The following is a 20815-nucleotide window of genomic DNA, read 5'->3' on the forward strand; positions in this document are numbered from 1 at the left end:
CTCGTGAAGGAGAAACCATCGCTCAAGCTTGGCGGAGGCTTAAGTCAATGTTATATTCATGCCCCAATCATGAGCTCTCAAGAGAAATGATTATTCAAAATTTTTATGCTCGGCTTTCTGACAACAATCGCTCCATGCTCGATACTTCTTGTGATGGTTCCTTCATGATGAAGACTATTCAACACAAATGGAATTTATTGGAGAGAATTAAAAGCAACTCTGAAGATTGGGATCTCGACGAAGGTAAAGAGTCAGGTATAACACCTAAGTTTTATTGTTTTAAATCTTTTATGGATACCGATGTTTTCCGTAAATTTAGCACTAAATATGGACTTGACTTTGAGATAGTAGCTTCTCTCTGTGAATCCTTTGCTACTCATGTTGATCTCCCTAAGGAGAAGTGGTTTAAATATAATCCTCCCATTGAAGTAAAAGTAGTTGCACCTATTAAAGTTGAAAAAAAGACTATCACTTATAATGATCATGTTGTTCCTACTGCTTATGTTGAGAAACCACCTCTCCCTGTTAGAATAAAGAGTCATGCTAAAGCTTCAACTGTTGTCAACAAAAGTAATATTAATACACCTAAACCCCCTGAGCCAATTAAAGTTGAACCTAAAATTGCTATGGTTAAAGATCTCTTGGCCGATAATATTGATGGACATGTTATTTACTTCTGTGATGAAGCTGCTAGAATCACTAGACCTGATGCTAAAAATAAACACAGACCTATTGTAGGCATGCCTATTATTTCTGTTAAAATAGGAGATCATTGTTATCATGGCTTATGTGATATGGGTGCTGGTGCTAGTGCAATACCTATTCCCTTATACAAAGAAATTATGCATGATATTGCACAAGCTGAGATAGAAGATATCGATGTTACCATTAAGCTTGCCAATAGAGATACTATTTCACCCATTGGGATTGTTAGAGATGTTGAAGTCTCTTGTGGGAAGGTTAAATATTCTGCTGATTTTCTTGTTCTTGGTTCCCCACAAGATAGCTTTTGTCCCATTATATTTGGTAGACCCTTCTTAAATACTGTCAATGCTAAGATAGACTGCAATAAGGATATTGTTTCTGTTGGTTTAGGGGATATGTCTCATGAGTTTAATTTTGCTAAATTTCCTAGACAACCCCATGATAAAGAATTGCCTAGTAAAGATAAATTTATTGGTATAGCTTCTATTGTCGTGCCTCCTACTGATCCATTAGAACAATATTTGCTAGATCATGAAAATGGTATGTTCATGAATGAAAGAAGGGAAATAGATGAAGTATTATTTAAACAGGGACCTATTCTGAAATGCAATTTGCCTGTTGAAATCCTAGGGGATCCTCCTCCACCCATGGGTGATCTTGTGTTTGAGCTTAAACCATTACATGATACTCTTAAATATGCTTATCTTGATGAAAAGAAGATATATCATGTTGTTATTAGTGTTAACCTTTCAGAGAAGGAGGAAGAGAAATTATTGAAAACTCTGAAGAAGCACCGTGCTGCTATTGGATATACTCTTGATGATCTTAAGGGCATTAATCCCACTTTATGCCAACACAAAATAAATTTGGAGAAAGAAGCCAAACTAGTTATTGATCACCAACACCGACTGAATCCTAAAATGAAAGAAGTGGTAAGAAAGGAAATATTAAAGCTTCTTGAGGTAGGTATAATTTATCCCGTTGCCGATAGTCAGTTGGTAAGTCCTGCCCATTGTGTTCCTAAGAAGGGAGGTATTACTGTTGTTCCTAATGATAAAGATGAATTGATTCCGCAAAGAATTATTACAGGTTATAGGATGGTAATTGTTTTCTGCAAATTAAATAAGGCTACTAAAAAAGATCATTACCCTTTGCCTTTTATTGATAAAATGCTAGAAAGATTATCCAAACATACACATTTTTGCTTTCTAGATGGTTACTCTGGCTTCTCTCAAATACCTGTGTCAGCTGATGATCAATCAAAGACCACTTTTACTTGCCCTTTCGGTACTTTTGCTTATAGACGTATGCGTTTCGGTTTATGTAATGCACCCGCTACCTTTCAAAGATGCATGATGGCTATATTCTCTCACTTTTGTGAAAAGATATGTGAGGTTTTCATGGACGATTTCTCCATTTATGGATCCTCTTTTAATGATTGCTTAGGCAACCTTGATCGAGTTTTGCAGAGATGTGAAGAAACTAATCTTGTCTTAAATTGGGAGAAGTGCCACTTTATGATTAATGAAGGTATTGTCTTGGGGCATAAATTTTCTAAAAAGGTATTGAAGTTGACAAAGCTAAAGTTGATGCTATTGAAAAGATGCCATGTCCCGAGGACATTAAAGTTATAAGAAGCTTCCTCGGTCACGCTGGTTTTTATAGGAGGTTCATTAAGGACTTCTCAAAAATTTCTCGGCCTCTAACTAATCTATTACAAAAAGATATTCATTTTGTCTTCGATGATGATTGTGTAGAAGCATTTGAAATACTTAAGAAAGCATTGATTTCTGCACCTATTGTTCAGCCACCTGATTGGAATTTACCCTTTGAAATTATGTGTGATGCTAGTGATTATGTTGTAGGTGCTGTTCTAGGGCAAAGAGTTGATAAGAAATTAAATGTTATTCAATATGCTAGTAAAACTCTAGAAAATGCCCAGAGAAATTATGCTACTACTGAAAAAGAATTATTAGCAGTTGTATTTGCTTGTGATAAGTTCAGACCTTATATTGTTGATTCTAAAGTAACTATTCACACTGATCATGCTGCTATTAAATACCTTATGTAAAAGAAAGATGCTAAACCTAGACTTATTAGATGGGTTCTCTTGCTACAAGAATTTGATTTGCATATTATTGATAGAAAGGGAGCTGAGAACCCTGTTGCAGACAACTTGTCTAGGTTAGAAAATGTTCTTGATGACCCACTACCTATTGATGATAGATTTCCTGATGAACAATTAAATTTCATAAATGCTTCTCGTACTGCTCCATGGTATGCTGATTATGCTAATTATATTGTTGCTAAATTAATACCACCTAGTTTCACATACTAGCAAAAGAAAAAATTTCTTCTGTGATTTAAGACAGTACTTTTGGGATGACCCACATCTTTATAAAGAAGGAGTAGATGGTATTATTATACGTTGTGTACCTGAGCATGAACAGGAACATATCCTATGCAAGTGTCTCTTTGAGGCTTATGGAGGACACCATGCTGGAGATAGAACTGCACACAAGGTATTGCAATCTGGTTTCTATTGGCCTACTCTCTTCAAGGATGCCCGTAAGTTTGTCTTGTCTTGTGATGAATGTCAAAGAATTGCTAATATTAGTAGACGTCAAGAAATGCCTATGAATTATTCACTTGTTATTGAACCATTTGATGTTTGGGGCTTCGATTATATGGGAACTTTTCCTTCCTCTAACGGGTATACACATATTTTAGTTGTTGTTGATTACGTTACTAAGTGGGTAGAAGCTATTACAACTAGTAGTGCTGATCATAACACCTCTATTAAGATGCTTAAAGAAGTAATTTTTCCAAGGTTTGGAGTCCCTAGATATTTAATGACTGATGGTGGTTCAAATTTTATTCATGGTGCCTTTCGTAAAATGCTCGCTAAGTATGACGTTAATCATAGAATTGCATCTCCTTATCATCCACAGTCAAGTGATCAAGTAGAATTGAGTAACAAAGAGCTCAAATTAATTTTGCAAAAGACTGTTAATAGATCTAGAAAGAATTGGTCCAAGAAACTTGATGATGCATTATGGGCCTATAGAACTGCATATAAAAATCCTATGGGTATGTCTCCGTATAAAATGGTTTATGGTAAAGCTTGTCACTTACCTCTTGAATTAGAACATAAGGCATATTGGGCTAATAAAGAGCTCAACTATGACTTCAAACTTGCCGGTGAGAAGAGGTTATTTGACATTAGCTCACTTGACGAATGGAGAACCTAGGCTTATGAAAATGCGAAGCTGTTTAAAGAAAAAGTTAAAAGATGGCATGACAAAAGGTTACAAAAGCGTGAGTTCAATGTAGGTGATTATATATTGCTACACAACTCTCATTTAAGATTGTTTGCAGGAAAACTCCCCTCTAAATGGGAAGGTCCTTATGTTATCGAGGAATTCTATCGTTCTGGTACCATAAAAATCAACAACTTCGAAGGCACAAATATGAATGTGGTGAATGATGAAAGAATTAAACATTATATCTCAGGTAATCCTATTAATGTTGAAACTAATATCATGGAAACCGTAACCCCGGAGGAATACATAAGGGACACTTTCCAGAACGCTTCAAACTCCAAAAAGGAATAGGTATATGGTACGGTAAGTAAACCGACTCCAAAACAGTTCTAATGGCAATTTTTCTCCATTTTGGAATATTTAGAAAAAAAGGAAAATAAGAAGCAGACCGGAAAGGACACTGAAAGTGCCAGTTCTTGACTAGAGGGGGTGAATAGGCGATTTTTGTGAAAGTCTTCAAAACATGGAAGTTTCGAAGACAAACGATAGAAATGAACCTATTAACATGCAGGGGAAGGTAGAGTAAACTAGGCAACACATAGTCAAGTATTCAATGAAGTGAAAGAACGAAGAATATTAGCAGCTAGGTAGTATGGATCAGGATGAAAGATAGTATGAAGCCAATCAGAACAAGTAGTCACATAGTGAAGTCAAACAGATAATGCAAGCAGGCAATGACTTCACGAAGAGAAACTGTAAGTAAAGAGAACGAAGAGATAGAATCACTCTGGTAAGTCTTCAAGGTAGACTTCCAAACCTTCACAGACTTCAGTCATCGGCAATCCACAATGACTCTTGGATGCTCAGAACATGATGCCTAACCGGCTAGAGGATTCAAAGTCCTCAAGTGTAACAAGTCTTCAGATCACGCAGACAGAAAGACTTCAGTGATGCCAAACACTCTTTGGGCTCTAGGTGTTTTGGGCTATGTCCTCGCAAGGATTTTTCTCTCTCAAATGCTTCGGAGGTGGGTTTCTCTCAAACGACAAAAGCCATGCACTAACTCTGAACAGCCACCAGTTTATGGTGTAGGGGGTGGGCTATTTATAGCCACTAGGCAACGTGACCTTATTTGTCCGAAATGACCCTGGGTCACTAAGGAACTGACACGTGTTCCAACGGTCAGATTTCAAACACACGCGGCGTCTTGACTTAGGCTACAAGTAAAGCTGACTCATCCATCTCTGGACAAGATTTTCTCTCATAGTCTTCGCTCGAAGACTTAGGATTTGGTTGAGCATCACTTTACTCACTCTGACTTTGTTCACTTGGACCCCACTTAACAGTACAGTGGTTCCTATGACTCAACATAGAAGAGAATGAAACTACGAAACAACTATGTCTTCGCGCTCCAAAGACTTCATGCGATGTCTTCTCATGTCATAGTCTTCAATGTGAATATCTTCACATACCACCATTATCTTCAATGTCTTCACACATTTTTAGGGGTCATCTCTGGTAGGTAAACCGAATCAATGATGGACTACTACTTGTGTTATCCTGCAATTCTGACAAACACATTAGTCCCTCAACCAGGTTTGTCGTCAATACTCCAAAACCAACTAGGGGTGGCACTAGATGCACTTACAATCCCCCCTTTTTGGTGATTGATGACAAACTGGTTGAAGTTTTCAACGGGGATAAAAGTATGTGAAATTGGAAAGGATTGAGGTATTGTCTTCGTAAGTAGGAAAAAGGCTCCCCCTGAAGATGTGCATATAAGTATTTTGCTTTCGAATGCAAATGCACATGGTAGGTTGTACTTGTGGAGATCCTCTTTAACTTATGAAGACAATTCAGCATGCATGAAAAGATATAACAAAGATAATGACATGCATAATGATAAATGGACGTCTGCAAAATGCCTTCGTGCGGAATTTATCATCGCACATGCAGAATTTATCATCGCATCACATAGTTGACAGAAAAAGTAGCAGACGACCATCAAGTTTAAGTGTTACAACTCAAAGAACCAAATGTATCAAAAGCGAGAGTTGTAAGCACTTTGCAAATGTAGCAAAAGTATAGCAACCACCCATATGGACCTGCTTGAAGACTATCAACTCATATGCTTCTCCCCCTTTTGTCAGTAAGGACCAAAAAGGTTTGAAGACATAGAGCTTCTACTCGTTTCCATGAGGAGTAGGTGAAGCAGCAGGGTCTTCGTTGAGGTTTGGTGGTGCAGAAGAACTTGGTGCAGTGTTGATACGCGCCAAAGTTGGAGGTGGTGAAGTAGCATCATCTTGGTCATCAATGACTCTGGCATTACCAGTTGCAGCTGAGGAGGAATAGTCAGAGTGAGGGAGTCCGACGCAAGTGAGCGTTCCGGGGAGGAGTGGAATCAAACTTGAATCTCTCCATGAAGCCATCCTGTTGAAGATCATCTTCAGAGCTCAGCAAAGTCAGACTCTTCCACGACCAACTACAGGTTTCATGAGTGACAAATGCATTCTTGGTGGCAAGGCTGCAAATGTGATTGACATCCACCAAGAGGCTTTGCATTTGACGCTTGAGCCAGTCGTGATGCTTATCCTGTTTTTGATGCAAGGCGACGAGAAGCTCTCGGTCATTGAGAACACGAGATCGCTTCCTAGGCCTTTGAGCAATAGTGCTTTCAGTGGCTTCAGTATGGGCACAGTGAGGTGCACGTGTATTGCCAGCCAAAGGATAAACACGAGTGATGGCCTGAACTCCTTCAATGGGTTGAGTGAACTTTGACGGTCGATGCTGTGAAGATAAATTGGATCATTGGTAGGCTTTGGGTATATGGCTTCGACAGACAGATCAATCTATGGCAAGAATATGAGATGATTGCATGCAGAAGGCTGATAGTTGATAGCAGAGTGAAGCTTGATGAGGCGCATTACCCATGGAGCATAAAACTTCAGACCAAATATGTCAGTGCCAGATGCAGCCAATTGCCTGATGAAGAAGTCTTGAGCATTGAAACTAATGCCATTTAAGATATAGAAAACCAATGTCGTCATGGCTCCTTCAAGCTTCACTGCAGGAGAATGTCCTTTGACAGGCCAGAGAGTTCTCCTGATAATATGATAAATAGTGCGGGGCAGATACTCTAGGTCTTCAACAAAGAACTCCTTTGGATATTTGGCGTCTTGTGGCAGTGGCTTCATCATGCTCAGCATTTGGCTCATGTTTGGCTCTGGCTTCTGGAAGATGCTCTCCAAAGCATTTTGGTGCAGCTGACAACCTGGTTCATAGTGTTCACCAGGAGTGGGCAGGGCAGTAAGCTCAATGATATCTTGGGCTTTGGCTTCATGGTGTACATCGCCTGCCATCCACTCAAGGACCCAGGTCTTCGGATCCCTGTTGTAGCCGCGAATGTGGAGGGTAGCATAGAATTGTAGCAAAAGCTCTTCATTCCAATGCTCTTTATCAGTCACAAAGTTCAGGAGACCAGCATCAAAGAAACAGTCAAGAGCTTTTTCTAAGCAGGGCAGTCCAGTGATAGCTTCACGGTCTAGACGCATATGGGGAAAGATGCGCCCTTGATCATAGAGAACACAGGAATAGTAATTGCGCCGCTGATAACTCCAGAACCTATCAGATGATATTCTTGGCTTGGAATATGGATTCTTGGCGCTATCAAAGAAGGTTTTGTCTGCTATGAAGCCATTCACATTAAACGATCCTGGTAAAGTTACAGTACCTGGAAACCTTGGCAGCCTTGGCTTTGGCTTCTGGACCTGAGGTCGTCGCTCCACATGATAGTCCAACTGTGGTCCAGGAGCAGGCGGAGGAACCAGAATAGGCCAGCAGACGGTGGTAAGTTGACCTTGATAGAATGCTTTCTCAATGGTGTGAGGCCTTGGAGGTGGTACAGGAGCAGAGGCATTGTCTTCGAGCTGCAGATTTGCTTCAGGTGCAGCATTGGCTTCAGGCACCGTATTCACTTCAGGTGCCACATTAGCTTCAGCCATGACAACATCATTGGCTTCAGTAGTGTTGTGGGTGGCCGCCTCAGTGTTTTCAACCTCCACTTGAGTAGCTGGAGGTTCTGGCACAGACTCGTTCTCCTCGAGAACAGTTTCTTGGTTGGTAGGGGGTGTTGCAACTCGCTCTTCTGCTTGACGGGGTTCTGGTGGTACTTGTTGATCATCAGCTGATGCAGCCGGAATGTCCTCAGCAGCTTTTGCTTCGGACTCAGAGACATTCACAGTTGGAGTGGCGTCAGGGAACACTTGTCGTGCCACTGAGTTATGTTGCTCTTCTCCTTTTAGAACGCTCGACAGAGTGACTTGTGGCCTTGGTCCTTTGAGAAGCCTGCAGAGTGCGGGCGACGCCTTTGGAAAGGGAGTCGGCTGGACCACAAAGTCATCATCTTCATGCACCGGAGTGGTGGCTCGAGGTGGGGGAGTACTTGGAGAGTCTTGAGGGTGATCAGCCCATGAATCATCCTCAAGACCAATGAGTCTGGAGAGTCTTGGGGGAGTACTTGGAGAGTCAGAGGACGACCAATGATGATGAGTTTGCTGTTCGTAAGAACAGACGATGATACCATGTTGTGCTCGATCTAAGGAAGTACTTCATCATCTTCTACATTGTCTTGGGGACCAATGTCTTCGGCTGTGGTGGGTCAACAGCTGGATTTTCTTGAGCTTCAGGAACCTCTGTGGTAGCGGGCTCGTGAACTATCAGCCGACGCACTTGGTGTTCAGACGCAGGATGAGCAACTGAAATTGGCTCGACGACAAGGGGCTCTATGGGAGCATCCCAATCTTTCTTCTTGGTCTTTCTCTTCTTGGTCAGCGGAGCGCCGTCAGTGGTGTTCTTGGTCTTGTGCTTTCGGGCTTCGGCTTCAGCTGCCTTAGTTTTCTTGAGTTCTGAAGTAGTTGTGGGTACCTTAGGCCTCGAGCCTGTCATACTTGCAGGGAAGACAATGTGAGGGTCTTCCTGCCTTGATGCTTCAGCTTGGGCCACAACAGGCTCACTACAAGAAATATGTCAACTTGTGACCTTCTGTTAGTGACCCAAGAAGAATTGGTCATAAACTTTTATGACCATTTTAGACCAATTGGTCAAAAGCTGTTCGGGGGGCTCCAAACCCTAACCCATAACGACCATCCTGGTCAGAAAGGTCATAATTTCATTAGAGGAAATGGTCGTAAAGCGTACATATTTTCTAATTAAGGACCGGGCAACGAGGGAGCTTCTTCACCACGGTAGATGCATTAGAGACTTGTATCCCATCATATCAGGAGCAGTTAGTCGAAAGCGTCGTCGTCAAGTCTAATCTGTCATCAAGCCTACCTTGGCAAGATGGCACCAAAGATTAGGGCATCCCTCTTCAACCATAGTCAAGCAAGTAGTGAATAAAGGCAATCTTCCATTGTCATCTAGTCAAAGTAGTGAGTCTGTTTGTGATGCTTGTCAATGTGCAAAAGGTCACCAACTTCTGTATCCTAGGTCTAATAGTGTGTCTCATGCTCCGTTGGAACTTATCTTTAGTGATGTATGGGGTCATGCCAGAGATTCTTTGGGAGAAAAAATATACTATGTCAGTTTCATTGATGATTTCAGCAAGTTTACTTGGATATATTTGCTTAAGTTCAAATCTGAAGTTCTTTCTATCTTTCAAGAATTTTAGAAATTTGTTGAGCGTTAATTTGACAGGAAAATTCTTGCAGTCCAAAGTGACTGGGGAGGGGAGTACGAAAAACTCAACTCATTCTTCCGTAATATAGGCATTGCTCATCACGTGTCTTGTCCTCATGCTCATCAACAGAACGTGAGTGCAGAGCGTAAACCTAGGCACATTGTGGAAGTAGGCCTATCTCTTCTAGCTCATGCCTCAATTCCATTGAAATATTGGGATGAAGCTTTTATCGCTGCCACCTATCTTATGAATCGTCTTCCTAGCAAAGTGATAGGCAACATCACTCCCTTGGAAAAGCTATTTCACAAAAAACAAGACTACAATTCTCTCAAAATCTTCGGCTGTGCTTGCTATCCCAATCTCCGCCCATACAATCAACACAAACTTGAGTTCCGTTCCACACAGTTTGTGCTTCTTGGCTATAGTAATCTCCGTAAAGGATACAAATGTCTTGAGATTTCTTCTAGACGTATTTATATATCCCGAGATGTTGTGTTCGATGAAACACTTTTTCCGTTTGCTAAGCTTCATCCGAATGCTGGAGCTCTTCTTCATGCTAAAATTGCACTTCTCCCGGACTATATGCCTAGCCCAGATTACAGGGGTGAATTAAGTAGTGTTGATCATCTGACTAAATCCACAGAAAATTTTGATTTTAGTGCTAAGTGTGTAGATTCAGGGCGTCATTTTATGCAGCCAGATATGGACAAAAGTGGCTCTGGATCCCAGAGCGACCCTGGTGACAACAGCGGCGCGAGATCCGGAGCAAATACTTCTGACAGAGCATCAGGCGCTCCTCTCCAGGGCGACTCCAGCCCGCCACAGGATTGCGATGCCTGGGTGGACGACCAGGCGATAGCGGCAGGGCCGGCACTGTCCCGCCCGCCTCATCCGATGCGCGTCAGCGCCAACTACCGCTTGCCACACGCGCAAGCGCTGGTCCAAGGATCTACCAGGCGACAGAGGTTGGGCCCGACTCGCTTGTCCCGTTTCGTCCAACCAAAGGCGCACCTGGCGACATGACGGGCGGTGCAGTCGCTGGCGGGGCAATCCCGAGGGGATCTTCTGCCACAGGTCAGGAACAGGGGGATGCAGGATCTTCTACGACAACTAACTTCACTGCTGAATCAACGGACTCAGGATTTTCTGCGCCTAGCACTATTGCGTCAACTACACCTATTTTGCCACATCACCAAACAAGATCACAATCTGGTATTCATAAGGCGAAGGAGTACACAGATGGTACAATAAGTTATGATAAGCTCAAACGTGCCTTTCTTACTAGTATGGGTGAGCCCACTCATTTGCATGATGCACTTGCTGATAAAAACTGGAAGGAGGCCATGGATAGTGAGTATCAAGCACTCATGAAAAACAAAACTTGGCACCTGGTACCACGAGAAAAAGGCAAGAATATCATAGATTGCAAGTGGGTATATAAAATTAAAAGAAAGTCAGATGGAAGCATAGACAGGTATAAGGCAAGGTTGGTTGCAAAAGATTTCAAACAGAGGTATGGTAATGACTATGAAGATACCTTTAGTCCTATCGTTAAAGCAGCTACTATTCGAGTTGTTCTGTCCATTGTTGTTTCCAGAGGCTGGAGTTTAAGGGACCTAGCTGTTCAGAACGCGTTTCTTCATGGTGTTCTGGAAGAAGAGGTTTTTATGCGGCAGACACCAGGTTATGAGAACAAAAGCACACCTCATCACATTTGCAAATTAGATAACGCTTTATATGGGTTGAAACAGGCCCCAAGAGCCTAGTACTCACTGAATTTTTTGATATATTATACGTTTTTTCCGACATCGTATGCAAAAGTTATAGCCGTTTTACATTTTCCCTGCACTTTTTGCAAAACATGTCCAAATTTAAGTTTTCAAATTTTCATAACTAGTAGGTGTAGTAATATAACTACCTCTCGAAGGATTTTATTTTCTGAAGTATTTATCATTTTCTTTTGATTTTTTCAAAACTGAAATGGCGATACACCGGGGGGGGGGGGTAGAGTTTGAAAATTGCCCTATAGTCCCGGTTTGTGTCGCCAACCGGCACTATAGGGACCCCTTTAGTCCCGGTTAATGGGTCGAACCGGGACTAAAGGTTAGCCCTTTTGTACCGGTTTGTGCCACGAACCGGTACTAAAGGTGATCATGGGCCCCAGCCTGACGCCACCCCTTTAGCACCGGTTCATGGCACGAACCGGTACTAAAGGTTCGACATCGACTACAACCCTGTTGTCTCAGCGCTTGCGGTGCGGGTTGAACCCGTGACAGTACAGGAGCTCTTCAACCAGCTGCTCAGCTTCCACGCTCGCCTCAATCTACTGCATGGCATGAATGTTCATCAATCTTCTGTTAATGCTGCATCACGAGGCCGTGGAGGTGGTCGTGGTCACGGCAACAACTCAAGTGCGCGTCCTAATGGTGGCAGCTACGGTGGCGGACGTGGACGCGGCAACAACTCAGGTGCGTGTCCTAATGGGGGCAGCTACGGCAATAACAACGCCCCCAACCGATCTTGAGTGGGTAGCTACACCAACAATCATGCCTCCTCTGGATCTTCTTCCTCCAACCGTGTTTGGTGTCAACTATGCAAGAAAGTAGGCCATGAAGTATTGGACTGCTGGCACCATTATGATGAGGATTAGGTTCCTGACTCACGTATTGTTGCAGCTGATACGAGAGAACAAGGCGGTGGAGATAGTACCATATGGTATGCATATTCAGGAGCCACAGATCATGTCACCAATTAGTTGGAGAAGCTAGCCATGAGGGAGAAATACTTCGGCAACGATCAAATTCACATAGCTAGCGGTGGAGGTATGGACATATGTCACATTGGTCAAGCATCTATTAATTCCCCTAATCTTAAACATGATCTAGCTCTTAAGGATGTTCTCCATGTTCCCCAAGCTGACAAGAATCCTGCATCTACGTCCCGTTTGTCCGCTGATAATAATGTCTTTTTTGAAACTCATCCTACATATTTTCTCATTAAGGACCGGGCGACGAGGGAGCTTCTTCACCACGGTAGATGCATTGGAGGCTTGTATCCCATCATATCCGGAGCAGTTAGTCGAAAGCGTCATCGTGAAGTCTACTCCATCATCAAGCCTACCTTGGCAAGATGGCATCATAGATTAGGGCATCCCTCTTCAACCATAGTCAAGCAAGTAGTGAATAAAGGCAATCTTCCATTGTCATCTAGTCAAAGTAGTGAGTCTGTTTGTGATGCTTGTCAATGTGCAAAAGGTCACCAACTTCTGTATCCTAGGTCTAATAGTGAGTCTCATGCTCCGTTGGAACTTATCTTTAGTGATGTATGGGGTCATGCCAGAGATTCTTTGGGAGAAAAACAATACTACGTCAGTTTCATTGATGATTTTAGCAAGTTTACTTGGATATATTTGCTTAAGTTCAAATCTGAAGTTCTTTCTATCTTTCAAGAATTTCAGAAATTTGTTGAGCGTCAATTTGATAGGAAAATTCTTGCAGTCCAACGTGACTGGGGAGGGGAGTATGAAAAACTCAACTCATTCTTCCGTAATATAGGCATTGCTCATCATGTGTCTTGTCCTCATGCTCATCAACGGAACGTGAGTGCAGAGCGTAAACATAGGCACATTGTGGAAGTAGGCCTATCTCTTCTAGCTCATGCCTCAATGCCATTAAAATATTGGGATGAAGCTTTGATCGCTTCCACCTATCTTATGAATCGTCTTCCCAGCAAAGTGATAGGCAACATTACTCCCTTGGAAAAGCTATTTCACAAAAAACAAGACTACAATTCTCTCAAAATCTTTGGTTGTGCTTGCTATCCCAATCTCCGCCCATACAATCAACACAAACTTGAGTTCTATTCCACACAGTTTGTGCTTCTTGGCTATAGTAATCTCCATAAAGGATACAAATGTCTTGAGATTTCTTCTAGACGTATTTATATATCCCGAGATGTTGTGTTCGATGAAACACTTTTTCCGTTTGCTAAGCTTCATCCGAATGCTGGAGCTCTTCTTCATGCTGAAATTGCACTTCTCCCAGACTATATGCCTAGCCCAGATCACAGGCGTGAATTAAGTAGTGTTGATCATCTGACTAAATCCACAGAAAATTTTGATTTTGGTGCTAAGTGTGTAGATTCAGGGCGTCATTTTATGCATCTAGATATGGACAAAAGTGGCACTGGATGCCAGAGCGACCCTGGTGACAGCAGCTGTGCGAGATCCGGAGCAAATACTTCTCACAGAGCATCAGGCGCGCCTCTCCAGGGCGACTCCAGCCCGCCACAGGATTGCGACGCCCGGGTGGCCGACCAGGTGACAGCGGCAGGGCCTGGCACTGGCCCGCCCGCCTCATCCGATGCGCGTCAGCGCCAACTGCCGCTTGCCACGCGCGCAAGCGCTGGTCCAGGGATCGACCAGGCAACATAGGTTGGGCCCGACTCGCTTGTCTCGTTTCGTCCAACCAAAGGCGCACCTGGCGACGTGACGGGCGGTGCAGCCGCTGGCGGGGCAATCCCGAGGGGGTCTTCTGCCACAGGTCAGGAATAGGGGATGCAGGATCTTCTGCGGCAACTAACTTCACTGCTGAATCAACGGACTCAGGATTTTTTGCGCCTAGAACTATTGCGTCAACTGCACCTATTTTGCCACATAGCCATACAAGATCACAATCTAGTATTCATAAGGCGAAGGAGTACACAGATGGTACAATAAGTTATGATAAGCTCAAATGTGCCTTTCTTACTAGTATGGCAGAGCCCACTCATTTGCATGATGCACTTGTTTATAAAAACTGGAAGGAGGCCATGGATAGTGAGTATCAAGCACTCATGAAAAACAAAACTTGGCACCTGGTACCACGAGAAAAAGGCAAGAATATCATAGATTGCAAGTGGGTATATAAAATTAAAAGAAAGTCAGATGGAAGCATAGACAGATATAAGGCAAGGTTGGTTGCAAAAGGTTTCAAACAAAGGTATGGTAATTACTCTGAAGATACCTTTAGTCCTGTCGTTAAAGCATCTACTATTCAACTTGTTTTGTCCATTGCTGTTTCTAGAGGCTGGAGTTTAAGGAAGCCAGATGTTCAGAACGCATTTCTTCATGGTGTTCTGGAAGAAGAGGTTTTTATGCGGCAGACACCAGGTTATGAGAAAAAAAAGTACACGTCATCACATTTGCAAATTAGATAAAGCTTTGTATGGGTTGAAACAGGCCCGAAGAGCCTGGTACTCACTGAATTTTTTGATATATTATACGTTTTTTCCGACATCGTATGCAAAAGTTATAGCTGTTTTACATTTTCCCTACACTTTTTGCAAAACATGTCCAAATTTAAGTTTTCAAATTTTCATAACTAGTAGGTGTAGTAATATAACTACCTCTTGAAGGATTTTATTTTCTGAAATTTTTATTATTTTCTTTTGATTTTTCAAAACTGAAATGGTGATACACCGGGGGGGGGGGGTAGAGTTTGAAAATTGCCCTATAGTCCAGGTATGTGTCTCCAACCGGGACTATAGGTCAGAACCCTTTAGTCCCGGTTCATGGCACGAACCAGTACTAAAGGTTAGCCCTTTAGTACCGGTTTGTGCCACGAACCGGTACTAAAGGTGATCATGGGCCCCGGCCTGATGCCAGCCTGCCACCACCCCTTTAGCACCGGTTCGTGGCACGAACCGGTACTAAAGGTTCGACATCGACTACAACCCTGTTGTCTCAAAGCTTGCGGTGTGGGTTGAACCTGTGATAGTACAGGAGCTCTTCAACCAGCTGCTTAGCTTCGACGCTCGCCTCAATCTACTGCATGGCATGAAAGTTCGTCAATCTTCTGTTAATGTTGCATCACGAGGCCGTGGAGGTGGTCGTGGTCACGGCAAAAACTCAAGCGCACGTCCTAATGGCGGCAGCTACGGTGGCGGACGTGGACGCGACAACAACTCAGGTGCGCGTCCTAATGGGGGCAGCTACGGCAATAACAAGGCCCCCAACCGATCTGGAGGGGGTAGCTACACCAACAATCATGCCTCCTCTGGATCTTCCTCCTCCAACCGTGTTTGGTGTCAACTATGCAAGAAAGTAAGCCATGAAGTATTGGACTGCTGGCACCATTATGATGAGGATTACGTTCCTGACTCATGTATTGTTGCGGGTGCTATGAGAGAACAAGGCGGTGGAGATAGTACCATATGTTATGCAGATTCAGGAGCCACAGGTCATGTCACCAATTAGTTGGAGAAGCTAGCCATGAAGGAGAAATACTTCGGCAACGATCAAATTCACACAACTAGTGGTGGAGGTATGGACATATGTCACATTGGTAAAGCATCTATTAATTCCCCTAATCTTAAACATGATCTAGCTCTTAAGGATGTTTTCCATGTTCCCCAAGCTAAGAATCTTGCATCTATGTCTCGCTTGTCCGCTGATAATAATGTCTTTTTTGAAACTCATGCTACATATTTTCTCATTAAGGACCAGGCAACGGGGGAGCTTCTTCACCATGGTAGATGCATTGGAGGCTTGTATCCCATCATATCCGGAGCAGTTAGTCGAAAGCGTCATCATGAAGTCTACTCCGTCATCAAGCCTACCTTGGAAAGATGGCATCAAAGATTAGGGCATCCCTCTTCAACCATAGTCATTCAAGTAGTGAATAAAGGCAATCTTCCATTGTCATCTAGTCTTAGTAGTGAGTCTGTTTGTGATGCTTGTCAATGTGCAAAAGGTCACCAACTTCTGTATCCTAGGTCTAATAGTGAGTCTCATGCTCCATTGGAACTTATCTTTAGTGATGTATGGGGTCATGCCAGAGATTCTTTGGGAGAAAAAAATACTATGTCAGTTTCATTGATGATTTCAGCAAGTTTACTTGGATATATTTGCTTAAGTTCAAATCTGAAGTTCTTTCTATCTTTCAAGAATTTCAGAAATTTGTTGAGCGTCAATTTGACAGGAAAATTCTTGCAGTCCAAAGTGACTGGGGAGGGGAGTACGAAATACTCAACTCATTCTTCCGTAATATAGGCATTGCTCATCATGTGTCTTGTCCTCATGCTCATCAACAGAACATGAATGCAGAGTGTAAACATAGGCACATTGTGGAAGTAGGCCTATCTCTTCTAGCTCATGCCTCAATGCCATTAAAATATTGGGATGAAGCTTTTATCGCTGCCACCTATCTTATGAATCGTCTTCCTAGCAAAGTGATAGGCAACATCACTCCCTTGGAAAAGCTATTTCACAAAAAACAAGACTACAATTCTCTCAAAATCTTTGGTTGTGCTTGCTATCCCAATCTCTGCCCATACAATCAACACAAACTTGAGTTCTGTTCCACACAGTTTATGCTTCTTCGCTATAGTAATCTCCATAAAGGATACAAATCTCTTGAGATTTCTTCTAGACGTATTTATATATCTCGAGATGTTGTGTTCGATGAAACACTTTTTCCGTTTGCTAAGCTTCATCCGAATGCTGAAGCTCTTCTTCGTGCTGAAATTGCACTTCTCATAGACTATATGCCTAGCCCAGATCACATGGGTGAATTAAGTAGTGTTGATCATGTGACTAAATCCACGGAAAATTTTGATTTTGGTGCTAAGTGTGTAGATTCAAGGCGTAATTTTATGCAAACAAATATGGACAAAAGTGGCACTGGATCCTAGAGCGACCCTGGTGACAGCAGTGGCGCGAGATCCGGAGCAGATACTTCTGACAAAGCATCAGGCGCGCCTCTCCAGGGCGACTCCAGCCCGCCACAGGATTGCGACGCCCGGGTGGCCGACCAGGCGACAGCGGCAGGGCCCGGTACTGGCCCGCCCGCCTCATCTGATGCACGTCGGCGCCAACTGCCGCTTGCCACGCGCGCAAGCGCAGGTCCAGGGATCGACCAGGTGATAGAGGTTGGGCCCGACTCGCTTGTCTCGTTTCGTCCAACCAAGGGCGCACCTGGCGACGTGACGGGCGGTGCAGCCGCTGGCGGGGCAATCCCTAGGGGATCTTCTGCCACAGGTCAGGAACAGGGGGATGCAAGATCTTCTGCGGCAACTAACTTCACTGCTGAATCAACGGACTCATGATTTTCTGCGCCTAGCACTATTGCATCAACTGCACCTATTTTGCCACATCACCATACAAGATCACAATCTGGTATTCATAAGGAGAAGGAGTACACAGATGGTACAATAAGTTATGATAAGCTCAAACGTTACTTTCTTGCTAGTATGGGTGAGCCCACTCATTTGCATGATGCACTTGCTGCTAAAAACTGGAAGGAGGCCATGGATAGTGAGTATCAAGCACTCATGAAAAACAAAACTTTGCACCTTTTACCACCAGAAAAAGGCAAGAATATCATAGATTGCAAGTGGGTATATAAAATTAAAAGAAAGTCAGATGGAGGCATAGACAGGTATAAGGCAAGGTTGGTTGCAAAAGGTTTCAGGTATGGTAATGACTATGAAGATACCTTTAGTCCTATCGTTAAAGCAGCTACTATTTGACGTGTTTTGTCCATTGCTGTTTCCAGAGGCTGGAGTTTAAGGGAGCTAGATGTTCAGAACGCGTTTCTTCATGGTGTTCTGGAAGAAGAGGTTTTTATGTGGCAGACACCAGGTTATGAGAACAAAAGCACACCTCATCACATTTGCAAATTAGATAAAGCTTTATATGGGTTGAAACAGGCCCCAAGAGCCTGGTACTCACTGAATTTTTTGATATATTATACGGTTTTTTCCGACAACATATGCAAAAGTTATAGCCATTTTACATTTTTCCCTACCCTTTTTTCAAAACATGTCCAAATTTAAGTTTTCAAATTTTCATAACTAGTAGGTGTAGTAATATAACTACCTCTCGAAGGATTTTATTTTCTGAAGTTTTTATCATTTTCTTTTGATTTTTTCAAAACTAAAATGGCGATACACAGGGGGTAGAGTTTGAGAATTGCCCTATAGTCCCGGTTTGTGTCTCCAACCGGGACTATAGGTCAGACCCCTTTAGTCCCGGTTCATGGCACGAACCGGTACTAAAGTTTAGCCCTTTAGTACAAGTTTGTCCCACGAACTGGTACTAAAGGTGATCATGGGCCCCGGCCTGACGCCAGCCTGCCACCACCCTTTAGCACCGGTTCGTGGAACGAACCGGTACAAAAGGTTCGACATCGACTACAACCATGTTGTCTCAGCGCTTGCGGTGTGGGTTGAACCCGTGACAGTACAGGAGGTCTTCAACCAGCTGCTTAGCTTCGACGCTCACCTCAATCTACTGCATGGCATGAATGTTCGTCAATCTTCTGTTAATGCTGCATCACGAGGTCGTGGAGGTGGTCGTGGTCGCGGCAACAACTCAAGCGCGCGTCCTATCGGCGGCAGCTACGGTGGCGGACGTGGACGCGACAACAACTCAGGTGCGGGTCCTAATGGGGGCAGCTACGGCAATAACAACGCCCCCAACCGATCTGGAGGGGGTAGCTGCACCAACAATCATGCCTCCTCTGGATCTTCCTCCTCCAACCATGTTTGGTGTCAACTATGCAAGAAAGTAGGCCATGAAGTATTGGATTGCTGGCACCATTATGATGAGGATTATGTTCCTGACTCACGTACTGTTGCGGCTGCTATGAGAGAACAAGGAGGTGGAGATAGTACCATATGCTATGCAGATTCAGGAGCCACGGATCATGTCACCAATTAGTTGGAGAAGCTACCATGAGGGAGAAATACTTCGGCAACAATCAAATTCACATAGCTAGCGGTGGATGTATGGACATATGTCACATTGGTCAAGCATCTCTTAATTCCCCTAATCTTAAACATGATCTAGCTCTTAAGGATGTTCTCCATGTTCCCCAAGCTGACAAGAATCTTGCATCTATGTCTCCTTTGTCCGCTGATAATAATGTCTTTTTTGAAACTCATCCTACATATTTTCTCATTAAGGACAGGGCAACGAGGGAGCTTCTTCACCACGGTAGATGCATTGGAGGCTTGTATCCCATCATATCCGGAGCAGTTACTCGAAAGCGTCGTCGTGAAGTCTACTCCATCATCAAGCCTACTGAGGAGTCCTGGATTAGGGGGTGTCCGGATAGCCAGACTATACCTTCGGCCGGACTCCTGGACTATGAAGATACAAGATTGAAGACTTCGTCCCGTGTCTGGTAGGGACTTTCCTTGGCGTGGAGGGCAAGCTTGGCGATACGGATATGTAAATCTCCTACCATTGTAACCGACTCTGTGTAACCCTAGCCCTCTCCAGTGTCTATATAAACCGGAGGGTTTTAGTCCGTAGGACGAAGAACAATCATACCATAGGCTAGCTTCTAGGGTTTAGCCTCCTTGATCTCGTGGTAGATCTACTCTTGTACTACCCATATCATCAATATTAATCAAGCAGGAGTAGGGTTTTACATCCATCGAGAGGGCCTGAACCTGGGTAAAAACATCGTGTCCCTTGTCTCTTGTTACCATCTGCCTAGACGCACAGTTCGGGACCCCCTACCCGAGTTCCTCTGTGCCGTCGCCATCAGGAAGGATGCCTCATCACGTCTTTAAAGACGGCACCGTTGCTAAGGGAGCTTTGGCTGTCCGCCAAACTCTCCGGCTAGGTGGTTTCCTTATGACCGCCTGTTCGGCTACTGCGCCGACGATGACCTCTCGGGTCATCGAAAGCAATCTTCACGTCAGCTCAGAATTCGCCGAGCAGCTAGATCCAATGGAGCTCTCTTCCCTAAACGAGCTCTTGGATCACATCGCCGCCCTGGGAGTCACTACGGATTACGACCAGATTGGGCCTAAACCTGATGTAAGAGAGATTAACTCTCCCTAGGTCACCCATCACGTTGCCGTGGTAGAGGGACAGTGCGGCGACCCTTCATCTATCTTAAGGACTAGCTATGTCCGGATTCCCGATCCCTCCAAGCCGGATACCCGTGGAGGGGAGGACATCACTCAAGACCTGAACTTAAAGTCAGGCGACGGGCTAGATTCATTGGACAGCATCCAAGAATCCAAACTTCCGGGTTCGGAAACTCCTTGGCCCTTGGGTCTCAGATTGTGTGAGGTTTCGGATTTGATTCCACCCACCCGTACATAAGCGATCTATCCCAAATTAGGCAAGAGCCCAAAGAAACAGTACATCATTACTGGGCCAGAATCCTGCACG

This window comes from Triticum dicoccoides, chromosome 5A (genome assembly GCF_002162155.2).
Source record: "Triticum dicoccoides isolate Atlit2015 ecotype Zavitan chromosome 5A, WEW_v2.0, whole genome shotgun sequence".
Lineage (NCBI taxonomy): Eukaryota > Viridiplantae > Streptophyta > Magnoliopsida > Poales > Poaceae > Triticum > Triticum dicoccoides.